The 11,693-nt window shown below is 41.7% G+C and overlaps 1 long non-coding RNA gene across 1 annotated transcript; it reads left to right on the top strand.

The window, feature by feature from the left end:
• The first annotated feature begins 10,152 nt into the window (after nt 1-10,152).
• Nucleotides 10,153-11,485, top strand: LOC142012119 (uncharacterized). The gene is made up of 2 exons (XR_012645268.1): nt 10,153-10,197; nt 11,115-11,485. It is a non-coding gene; the product is annotated as an uncharacterized LOC142012119 (long non-coding RNA).
• Nucleotides 11,486-11,693: the final 208 nt, after the last annotated feature.

Here is an 11,693-nt window from a genome sequence, read left to right as displayed (position 1 = left end):
ACATTACTCTTCAAATTTAAGATTGGTTGGTTAGTGTTCCAGCTGAAATGGTGGGAGTATAACACTTATAAAATGAAAAATGTGCCACATATACTGTACCTCTCAAAGGACCTAGGATTTTTGTTACAAATTCTTCTTATTGTGTATAAAGTTGGACAAACCCCATAGATGTCAGTAGTTTTGAATGAATTAATTCAGGAATCATTTAAAAACAGAGATTATAATTTTTTACTATAGGTTAAACCTCTCTAATTCAGCATTCTCTCATCCTGCAACATCCATAATCTGGTATGATTTTAGTTAGCCATATGACCACTTATCATGAGTGTGGCCAAGTTTCCTGTGGTTCCAGAAAGTTTGTTTATAGCCACCAGTCCTGGCTTTCAGTGTTCTGGGCTATTATTTAGCTGTAATTTACCCATAAACATCTTGTAAGAACCCAATAAACAGTGGAAGTGTTGGTAATGCTACTAGACAATGTTGAACTCCAGTGGTCCAGCAAATTCTTTCATTCTGCACTGGTCAGTTCCCAATGATGCCAGACTAGAGAGGCTCAACCCAAATTACAGTTTTAATTCTCCCACTTATAAATCCATCAAAGTATTTTGCTTAATTTGAAAATCTGCACTGCTCTTTCAGAAATTGTTATTACTGCCTGATGTTAATAACGTCACAAGTTTCTTTGTCTGGGAACTATACCTGAAGTGTTGTTTGTGCATCTGGTCATGTCTTTGCTGCACTAATAAACTATCTGTGCTTACAACCTAAATGTTTAGGGTCTCCAATTCTTTTAGCATGTCTCAGAACCCTGTCATTGTTCCCAAAATTAAAGTAATATGATCTGCATAGCTTTCACTAGGCAAAGCTGATAATGTTTGTCCGCTATCAGCCTTAGTTCTCTTCTACGTTATTTAGTGCACAGGCCAACTTAAGCAGAATTTTGCACTATATTTAATCGTTTTCCAATTCTGCTCATGACATCAGTCTTTTCTGAGAGGATTTATGGCATTGCAGTAATATTGTTCCAGTTTAGAGAACAGAAAGTAAGCATAGCCAAAATACATAATAAGAAAAATCTCAAAACTTTTATTTCCTACATATTTTTCCAAGAGAAAATTGGAAGATATCCAGTGGACTCTTGATTTAATTCAAAGTGCTCAAGCCTGCACAAATTGGGTCAGTATTTTTTAAAATGAAGCATTCAGTCTGACCTTCAAAAGAGTTCTGAAGATACTTTCTTTCCTTTCATTTCAAAAGCTAAATGATGATTTTTTAACAGTTTGATTAATTTTATAGTCAGTGTTGTTGCAGCCACATTGGTCCCCAGCTGTTAGAGAGACTATGTGGGTGAGGTAATATTGTACAGTGGACCAACTTTTGTTTCAGTCTTACAGAGAGCTTTTCTTCAGGTCTGGGAAATGTCTTCATATTGTCAGATTGTTTGGTAGTGTGATTAACATATTTCAAGGGAAGATTCAAGGTGAAGTTGTCAATTAATCTCTCTCCAGTAATTGAGAGGAAAGAAGGGCAAAAGATGGGGGGATGGGTTATGTGGGTTATAGATTATTGTCATAAGCCATAAATCCAATATCTCTATTTAGTTCATGATTTTTAATATGTAGCAAATTTATGGAATTGTTGAGCGAGGTTCTTTAGTGGATGAGGACTGAGAGGTCAGAATGGAGTGATCACTTTGTAAAATTGTTCACCCATAAGTAATGCGCTGTTTTTATCTTCTATTTTTCTGTGTGAATTCATTCAAAAGCATAATGTCTGTCTCATCACATCCACATAGTTGTTACTACATTTAGAGCACTGACGAAGTATACCTCATGTTGTGATAGGCCTGTGTAGGACCCAGGGAATCTTGAAAGCAGTGTGGTGGCAAGTGTTGATCATCTTAGCAAGGGAGATATGTCTACAAGTTTTCCATCTGTTGATCTGATGGGCAGCTCTGGTGCAGCTTTGAGATAGTGTATTCTGCTGTGAGGGGAGCTTGCTTCTGATGATGAGCTTGGAGAGAGTGGTGGGAAGGCGATTGTTTGAAGACCAAAAGAGGGGGTCTTGCAGATTACTTTAAGGATGGGTTGTATGGGTTGTTGCTACTTGATGTTACCCCATATGGGTTCCAGTGTGGGGCGGTAAGTGACAGCAAGTGGGTATATGGTCAGAGGGGATTTTATTTCTGTATTGAAGTCAATTCTCTCAATATTTGGGTGGCCCATTTCATGATGAGCTCTACTTCTCTGGTGAAGTGTTCTTGTTTGGAGAAGGCAGATTTAGGTGTGTTAAGCTGTATATCATAGACATTCTCCTTTCCATAGTTCATGGTGTCTGAAATATGATGTGTTAACTACGTGTGCTAAATGAGCTGTACCACCTTGTAGTTAGCTGTGACATTTGTGGCATATTTCCCAAACCCCATGAACAGCTCTGTGTAAGCTTGAAATCTTGTTTCTCTCACCCGCAGAAGTTGGTCTAATAAAAGATATATCACCCACTTCTTTCTGGGATTATATTTCACATTAGTCACTCCGGTGTTTAAAAATCATATAATAAAACTATATCTTTTCTTTTGAAACTTATGAGTATGAAAAGTGATATCAATAATTTATATAGCATTTACAGTACTTTTCTGTATATGTCTGATAATGTCCTCAGAACCAACTTTCAGATGAGTCTCAGATAGCTGTTCATTTATGAACTGTGGAATATTAACAATTACTGAATTCCAGAAAGCACTTCTTCATGCTAGTGAACATATGCGAAGAATGGAAGGAATTAATACCCTTTTCTAGACATTCCACCCATTCTCAGTAGTTAACTCTTGAGCCCTAACCCTAACTCTCTTGCCTAAATGGGTTAAAACCATAGACAGTGGATCCTAGAGTGTCCCCAAGAATGCTAGGGAAGCAGGAAGTGAGTGGTCAGGACAGTCAGTGGAAACAGAACATGGACTTTTCAGTTGGAAGCAGTGGCAGTGGATACAAAGTCTCTCAAGGAGCCATTACAATTTATCAGGTCAAACTACCTTTTTGCAAGCATTTCAAAGATGGTGTGGTGCCTCCAGAACCACCTGTACACCCAGCGGGGCAGGCACAGGTGTGACTCTCCTGCAGCCACAGAAAGTTCCTTGAAAGTGGTGTTAGGCTTACCCTCCCTGAGGAAGAGGAGGAAGGCTATCAAGAGGTGCAGCAGGTGCAGAAGCACCTCTGTGTGGGGCCAGCACAAGCTTGAGGGCTGCTCTGGCACCATGGCTAACTGGAAAGAGCTGTGTCTCCCAGAAAGCACCAAAGTCCTGCTCTAGCAGCTATGCCGTCCCTTGTGGAGGTAGGAATGCCTCTGCATGGGCAGAGAACGGGTGGGGTGGGGTGAGACCTTCAAGGGCATGTCTCACTGGGACTCCTGGAAGCGATTGCCAGTCATGTGTTCCTGTCTGATGGTGTTCTGAGTGGCCATTTTGTTGGGAGAGTGGCCGAGCAGTCTGGACAGTCTCTGTCGACAGGATGATCCACTTGGCAGTTTGGCTGTGATCTGTCAACATAAGCTCTCTTCTGACAAAAACTTCTGTCAACCAATTCCTGTAAGGTAGACCTAGCTCATGGTATTAGATAGTATTGTATGACAGCTTTCAGAGTCATTGCAAATCTTGGGTCTTAGCCTGTAGTAGTTCTGAACATCTATTAGGAATCCCCGCGTCTCCCAGCTAAACTGCCAAAGACTTCCTGTGTTAATATCTGCCACTGGAACTTATTCACAAAAACACCACAATGAAAGAAGTTCCACAGAAAAATAAATGCATCCAAAGGACTCCCTGATGGGATTGGGGAATGGAAGCAAAATGGTGTATATTTACCTGCCACCAACCACTAAACTCACAAAGTTCCCATAGATGAAACACCCACCACCTCCAGGTAGCCACTGATATTCACATACCAGCACAGCCCTCTGTTTACAGATCTAGGTGGCATAATTGGCCTTGTCACTAAATATTGTATTTTTCCAAGAGTAAGTACTATACATTTTTAAAATTCTTACTGCAATATCAACTATTCGTGATATTTTTCTTCATTTCCCTCCCCAAACCATTAAATACAGTTCCTGTGCCCTACTACAGGGCTGAGCAAAGTGGGGGCAAGTCCAATTAGCTTCTGGGTCCTCAGGATCTTCCATCTCACTAAAAACATTGAAATGTGTTCATGTTTTTATGTGTGTGTATTCATGTTTATATACCGATTCTGACACACACCACAAGGTTTTTCTTTTCATATGACCATAACCAAAATTTGCCTCAGTTTGGATTACACTAGACAGGTCTGAGTGGGAAGGGAGGACTGCTAATTGCAGGAATGAAAAGTGGGGCCCGACATAAAGAGTGCGCTCACCCCGGCCCAAGTACGTTCCATTCTAGAGGTAGTTGCACTTCATTTATGGAAGAACCCTGTATATAGATCTATATTTCCCTTCCAGAGAGAAGAATCTTGGCAAAGAAAAAGTCCTCAGTTACGCATGCAAAGATCCCAGCAAGTTCTCCCCTCAGACAAAAGCTCCATGGGACAAGCATGTGTGGTTTTCTAATCATACAAATGGTCTGAGCTCAGCCAAGAAATTTAGTTCCATCTGTACAACTCCTGGAGCAGCCACACAAAGAAGTATTCTTCTTGCATTGTCTGCCCCTTCCATTTGCCCTGTGGAATCACGCTCACGTAAAAGCTGCACTTCCATTTACTGCCCTCATGTACAGTACTTTGCTATTTACAAGCTGGGGAGAAACCATGAGGGGAATTACCTTGGAGGTGAACTTCAGCTGAGAAGTCTCTTCGAGGGGATCATGATACAGAATGGTGCCACAATTGCTTCTTTCCATCTCAGCCCCAGGAAGAAAAGTGGGGCTCGACATAAAAAATGCTTCTTCATCAAAACAGCTGTCCTTGAAGGCCGGAGAGTGCTCTATAAACTGAAAGGAGAAACAAACCAGTGCACAAGTTACCTTTACCCTTTCTGAAATGATCCTGACCTTTCTGTCCATTTCCATGCTCCTTTGATCTCCTGTATAGACAAGAGTAGGGCATCTGGCCTTTAGTACTGAAGCACTTTGAAGTCTTTTCAGGTAAATGGCATTTCAAAATACAAGATATTTTATTGGATATGCTCTCCGCACACCCCCAGCTACTTCCTAGGATGGTTGTTAGCTATGGACTACAAATTCAAAAAGAAAAAGAAGAAAATTCATATCAAAACATCTTTCACGTTTTTAAAGAATCGACCTTAAATTGTTTGAACAATAGAAGTACTCTTAAGTTTTGCTACCCTAGCAAGTTCTTTCAAAAGATTCTTTTTGAACGAAATGGGGGTCTTTTGAAAAATCTCACAGAGTGTCTCCATAAAAAAAGTTTTCTTTTGAAAGTAAATCGAAAGAATGTTGTGCTCCTTTCGAAATTGCTCTTCCTTTCCTGTTTCAGGAGGAGTGCCCCCTTTTGAAGGCTTCTTTAGAAAGAAAACATGTAGATTCTCTGCAGGCCCTTTTTTTCAAAAGAACAGTCCTCTTGGGGACTGATTTTTCAGTCCCTGGCCTGTTCTTTCGAAAGATTGGGGGCTGTGTGGACGCTTTCGTTTCAGAGAGCCAATCACTCTTTTGATCCACTTTTTTGTGTGTGGACGCACTCTTTTGAAAGAAGTTCTTTTGGAAGAGATCTTCTGGAAAAACTTCTTTCGAAAGATCTCTGTAGTGTAGACATAGCCTCATTCTGCCTTTCAGTTACTGTATTGCAGCTACTATTGGGTATGACCAAAACAATGAAATTTCCACAATCTAAACCAGGAGTTCCCAACCTTTTTTCAGACAGGGACCCATTTTGACAATTCAGAAAGACTTGGTGACCCAAGGCAATTCAAAAACAGGGCGGGGCAGGTGGGCTGGGGGGCAGAGGGAGGGGCCTGACTGCCATAACTAGCTAATTTTGTATCTGAGGCGAGAATATGAAATTGCGCCCCGTCGTGTATATATTCATAGTAATTATTTCATAGAAAAGGGGAAATATAATAATAGAATAATAACTCTACATTTACTATAGTTAATCAGAGTTGTGGTGGTGGAAAGACACTCAACCTCAAACTGCTCCCCCTGACTTAAACCCCACAGTTAGGGGCTAGGGTCACACTCAGGAGCTAGGAGTCACTCAAAGGCTGCAGGGGTTAGGGGAGTCACAGTCAGGGGCTAAGAGAGTCTCACTTAGGGGCTGGTGGGAGCTAGGGGAGACACAGGGACCCTGTGCAGCTGGAAGCTGGCTGGGGAGTAGAGCCCTGGGCTGGCAGTACCAGCTATGGGTATCATGGCTGGGTGTGTTGGGGGGGAACCCCAACCCTCACAGCTGGAAGCTGGCTGGGGCACAGAGTCCCATCCTGCAGCACCAGCTGCAGGAACCCCCGTAGGGTGCTGGTGAGACCCCCAACCTCGGGAGCCCTGGGCCAACAGTGCCAGCCAGAGAACCCCAGCTGTGTGCAGGGGATCCCCAGCTGGAAGCCAGCTGGAGCATATCGCTGACTGGCTCTCAGCCCCGAGTCCCAGGCTTAAGCCTGCCAACCCCCAACTTCCCCACCTCCACCTACCTCACCTGAGCTGGGCGTTGCTCCTTTGGCTCCCTAGTTTTCCGCCATATACCTTTTTCACATGCATGTGGGCAGTTCCCTGCCCTGAAGTGCTGAAATGGTACTTAATTTAATTGGCTGTTAAGCCAGTTAAGAAGTTGAGTACCATTTCAATGTGAATGGCTTCTTAAGAGCCACTGGGGGAGCCACCCAGCCCAGCTGGCGACTCTTTTCAAATGTAATAATGAGCCATGTTTGGGTCACCACCCACAGGTTGGGACACCCTGATCTAAACACAATGGAGTGGGACAATGTTTCAGCATTAAGGTGAACTTCCAGCCTTCTTTATACCAGTCACTTATTGTTCTTACATTTTGCTTGTTTGGCTGGTTTCTTTGTTTTGGTTGTTGGGTGTGTTGAGAAATATTAAAGCTTTTAAAACTTTTCTTTTATCTGATTTGATCATTCCTCAGATTTTAACTAGTTTTGTTTTGAATTCCAAGTTACCATTGTAAGACAGTTTTACTGTACATGCTTCTTAGGGATAGTGGAATAGCACTTGTGACTAGAATACAGATTTTAAAGGGTATGTACTGTTTAGAAGAGAGAAATAAAGGTAAAAATGGTGAGGGTAGCATTATATGTTAAGGAAGTTGTAAATTGTAATGAAATAATAAGTAGTACATAGACAAAACAATCTAGTTAAGCTGGGATAAAATCATGGGGGGAAGGATTGTAAAAATGGTTCTGTCAGGACAGTGTTAGGGGTTAGCTGCCATAGACCTCTAGTCTCTGTTATGGACAGACATCTCTCTTACATTATTAGAGAGGGAAATACTAGTGGAATTGAGACATAAGGAGCAAGTTCAACTTTCATATACACAGTGGTGAATAAGTGTTACTAACAGGATCTTCTTGTTCCTGATTGTAACAGGCTATAATTTTTTCATGAAATCGTCACTGAAATGACAAGATGCAATTTTAGACATGGTTTTGGTAACTAGTAAGGATGTTATACAAGAGCTGGTCATTGGAAATAATATTTTACTGAGTGATCATAAGTTGATGTAGTTTAAATTAAACAGAAACAATCAAAACAAGGTTGATTTCAAAAAGAAAACTGAGAAATTAAGGGAATTATTTAAAGAAGTCCACTGGACTGATGAGCTCAAGGACTTCAATGTGGAAATGGTTTGGAGTTTCTCTAAATCCACCACACAAAAGCTATTGTGCTTCCCAAGAAAGGGAAATAATCTTTCAGGGAAGGGCTTCAGCCCCAGCTAGATAAATGATCATGTTGAAATGGATATGAGTTTGCAAAGAGCCACTGGAAATTGAAAAAAAAAGGGGTTATTACTGAAAAAACCCACAAAGCTATCTCATGAAATTTAGAAAATATAGGTGCAAAATGAGGATTATTAATAGTCTATCTGAATTAGCTTATGCCAACAAAATTAAAATAAATGATAATGTTATTTATTTATGAAAAACAAATATGAATAAGAAAGAATGAGGTTGGAGCACTCCATGACCTGCCTCCCAGCCCTTTGTGCTGCCTGGCGCTCACAATGTGGTGCTCTGATAGCCATGTAAAGAGCCCGGGGCTCTGCCGCCACTACTGCTACTGTGGCAAAAGGGGCTGCTGGAGGCCTTGACACTTGGAAGTGCTGGGCCCTGGGACAACTGTTCCCTCTGTTCCCCACGTGGGCCTGGTAATGCAACAGAGGTTCACCAAAGGTGGATGGTGCCTAACAAACATAATTTCCCTCTTTGAGAAAGTAACAGATTTCATAGATAAGGGAAATGTACTAAATCTAACATACTTGAACTTTAGTAATGCCTTTAATACAGTACAACATGGGAAATTATTATGTACATTAGAAATGATGGGGATTTACAAGGATTGTCAGAACGAGAAGTCCTGTGGTGCTTTATAGACCAACAGATATATCAGAGCATAAGCTTTTATGGGCAAAGACCTACTTCGTCAGACATCTGAAGAAATGGGTCTTTTCCCACGAAAGCTTATGCTCCAATATATCTATTAATCTATAAGGTGCCACAGGACTTCTCACTTTTTTTTTTTTTTGCAGGTACACACTATCACAGCTACCCCTCTGATACTTGTTAGCACTGTAAGGTGACTTAAGAGGAGAAAACAATGGGTTTGTGCTGAAAGTTGAAGTATTGATCTGGAGGGAGGTTACTAGTGGAGTGCCTCAAGGACTGGTTTTAGTCAATATTTTTATAATGACCTTGGCACAAAAAGTAGAAATGTGTTCATGACATCTGATGACAGTACAAAGTTTGGCAGAATTTTCAAAGCAGGGGAGGATTGGATTGTTATAAAGAGTGATCTGGAAGGCCTTGAAGACTGAAGTAACACAGAGGGGGTATAGTTTAATAATACAAATGTAGAGTCTTACCCTTTGGAACAAATCTTATTACTTTCTTCTGTAAGTGGAGTGTGGGAGGTGGCTCTTCAGTTAGCAGTGACAGAGAAAGAGTGAGACCTGAGTGTATTGGCCTTTCCCATGATGGCTATAAAACCTTCATTGAAATGCTGCTGTGAAAAAGAGATGTAGGTGAGGTATTTCTAAAACAAACACAAAAGTATTAATGCAATTGTATAAGACCCTGTTACGATCTCATTTGGAATACCATGTACAATTCTGGTCACTCATGAAATATGAATTCATACGGGAACAGGTGCAGAAAAGAGTTACTTGGATTATTGGGGAAGGGAGGGCCTATCTCAAGGGAAGAGATTCAAAGAGCTGGGCTGGGGTTAATCCAGCAAAAAAAAGGCTGAATGGATATGATTATAAATACATTCTGGAATGGGGGCTGGGGATAGTAAACACAAGGGAGCAGAGGGGACTAGTGCAGAAATTCCAGGGCGAGCACTGGCCACGTGCCCCTTCTCCACTCCATCCTCCCATACCTCAGTCCCCCTGCCGCTACTCCTACCATGCCTCTCCATATCCTGCCCGGTTTTATCCCCTTTCCAGCTCAACTCCTCCCTGCCTCTTCCTGCAGTGTGGCACTGACAGTGAGTGCAGGGGGAGGAGTGATGCCAGGGAAGAGTACGTGACCCTCCCCCCCCCACTTTGCCTCTGCTGGGGAAGGTGAAGAGCTATGTAATTAAAGAAAAGTGCTGGCATGAGAACAAATCAGTAAAAACCAGCCACAAGCATATTCAGGCTGGAAATGGGAAAGTTGCTTCTAAATAGTAGAGGAGCCAGGTTCTGGAACAACCTCTCATTAGGAGCAGTGGAGCCAAACACATTAATTAGCTTTGAGACAGTGCTGGACACATTGCTGAGCAGGATTGTAGGAGTGGGTTGCTTGTGTTGGTGGGGGGCTCAGCAATCTATGTCTTCTATTCCTAAGCCTAAAATTTATTCCTCCTCTCCTGCTAGTTTCACTTTCTGGGCTTCATAACGTGGCACAACAGTGCTTTAACTGCTCTGGACACAGTCCAATAACCCCTGCTTGAAATCATTAGAAAGTTTAAAGTTTTCCTAATTTCTCTCTCTTTCTCTCAGCTGAAATGACTGCACGATGAAATGTTGTATGAAGCCTCCAATGAGCCAGGACAATGCAGATGTAAGTTCCATAATTTTCAGTCATGGCTGGTTTTAAGTCCTGTAACTTTCTGTAAACTTTGTTAACAGGAGCTTAGATTTGTAGATGTCTCTTTGTTCTATGTAGTTATATTTTGTTTCATAAGCTTTCTTTTGTAGCAGCTGCTAGATGTATATGAAGTATTAAAAGTTAGTAAGAAATTATTTATAGGTATCATAATTCTTGAAATAAATTCTGGCTGTTCCTTTTGTAAAAGAAATTTCTTTCTTTCTGAAACAAGCTTTCCTTTGTGTGAGTGAGGAAAATGTGAATATGGGTGTGTGTGTAATGGAATCAGTCCCTGGAGCCAGCCAGTGGTGGAAAAAGTACCCAAAAAGTTAGTTGAGTAACAGTACAGATGCTTTCACTTCTGGATACTTGAGTACAATAAAGATGTGACATGTGTGTGTACTTTTACACAAGTAGTTTTCCAGAGGGACACTGGTGACCTTTACGTAAATTCATTCCCTCACAGAGCAGCTGTACTTTTACCGAAGTAACTCTTTGGGCACTTTTTCCATCTCTGAAGCCAACCTGCCTGGACAACCAGACGTCAGCAGCACCTTGATGGCCAGAGAATAATAAGAACTGAACCCTGCAAAGGAATCCACCTGAGAAAGAGGCCCCATCAACAGATGATCAAAATCCCATCTGCTGTTAGCTGATGACTTATGGTCATACAGAGTCTTGGGACAGTGGTGATGACTTGTGGTCATACAGCATCCTGGGACAGTGGGACAGGACAATTGTTATAGGACTAAAACATAAAAGTTGGGTGCAAAGCTATAGGAAGGGTTTTTCTTCTTGCCATCACCTCTCTGCAGGAGTCATTCTTGGCTGGCTGGGGAGGCAGAAGGTAGCCCAGGGCTCTGACCTTTAGCCCCTCCCTGTCTCTCCAGGATGGATGGCACTGACTGCTCCTAAGTACTCAAGCTGACAAAGAGAGCAAGTTCACAAGGGGGAGGTCATACAATCAGCTTGCTACCCTGGATTTATGACTGCAGCCAGACACACTGGACCCACTATGCCTTGGCTTCCTCTGCTGTCCTTGTGCAACACTTCACCTGCATGAACTCATTGGTGTAAGTGTACGAGTGCAGGTAGGAGTGTGTGTGTGTGTGTACTGGAAAGCTAGTTCCTCTTTTCCTTCAATCCAGCAGTGGCCGTTAATAAAATACATATAAATGTATCCCTGTGGTGGTCTTTACTGTAAAATTAGTGTAACTTGTTCCATAAAAACATTTGTTAAAATTAAAGAAAAAATAACTGATATTGTCTCTATAGTTTTTTATTTTGTGTATTTCTTTCTCTTGTTCCTCTAAGGCCGTGGTTACAGTACCTTTTCCTTTTGGAAGGGGCATGTAAATTATGGCCATTCAAAGATGCAAATGGGGTGCTGCTATGAATATTCAGTGCCTTATTTACATAATGGCAGCCCCCTGGCCCACTGAAAGTGTTGATTTCAAAATAAAAATAGA

Source organism: Carettochelys insculpta, chromosome 4, assembly GCF_033958435.1.
Source record: "Carettochelys insculpta isolate YL-2023 chromosome 4, ASM3395843v1, whole genome shotgun sequence".
Taxonomy (NCBI): domain Eukaryota; kingdom Metazoa; phylum Chordata; order Testudines; family Carettochelyidae; genus Carettochelys; species Carettochelys insculpta.
Note: the sequence above shows the minus strand (reverse complement) of the source record. Positions and strands in the feature narration are given on the sequence as shown.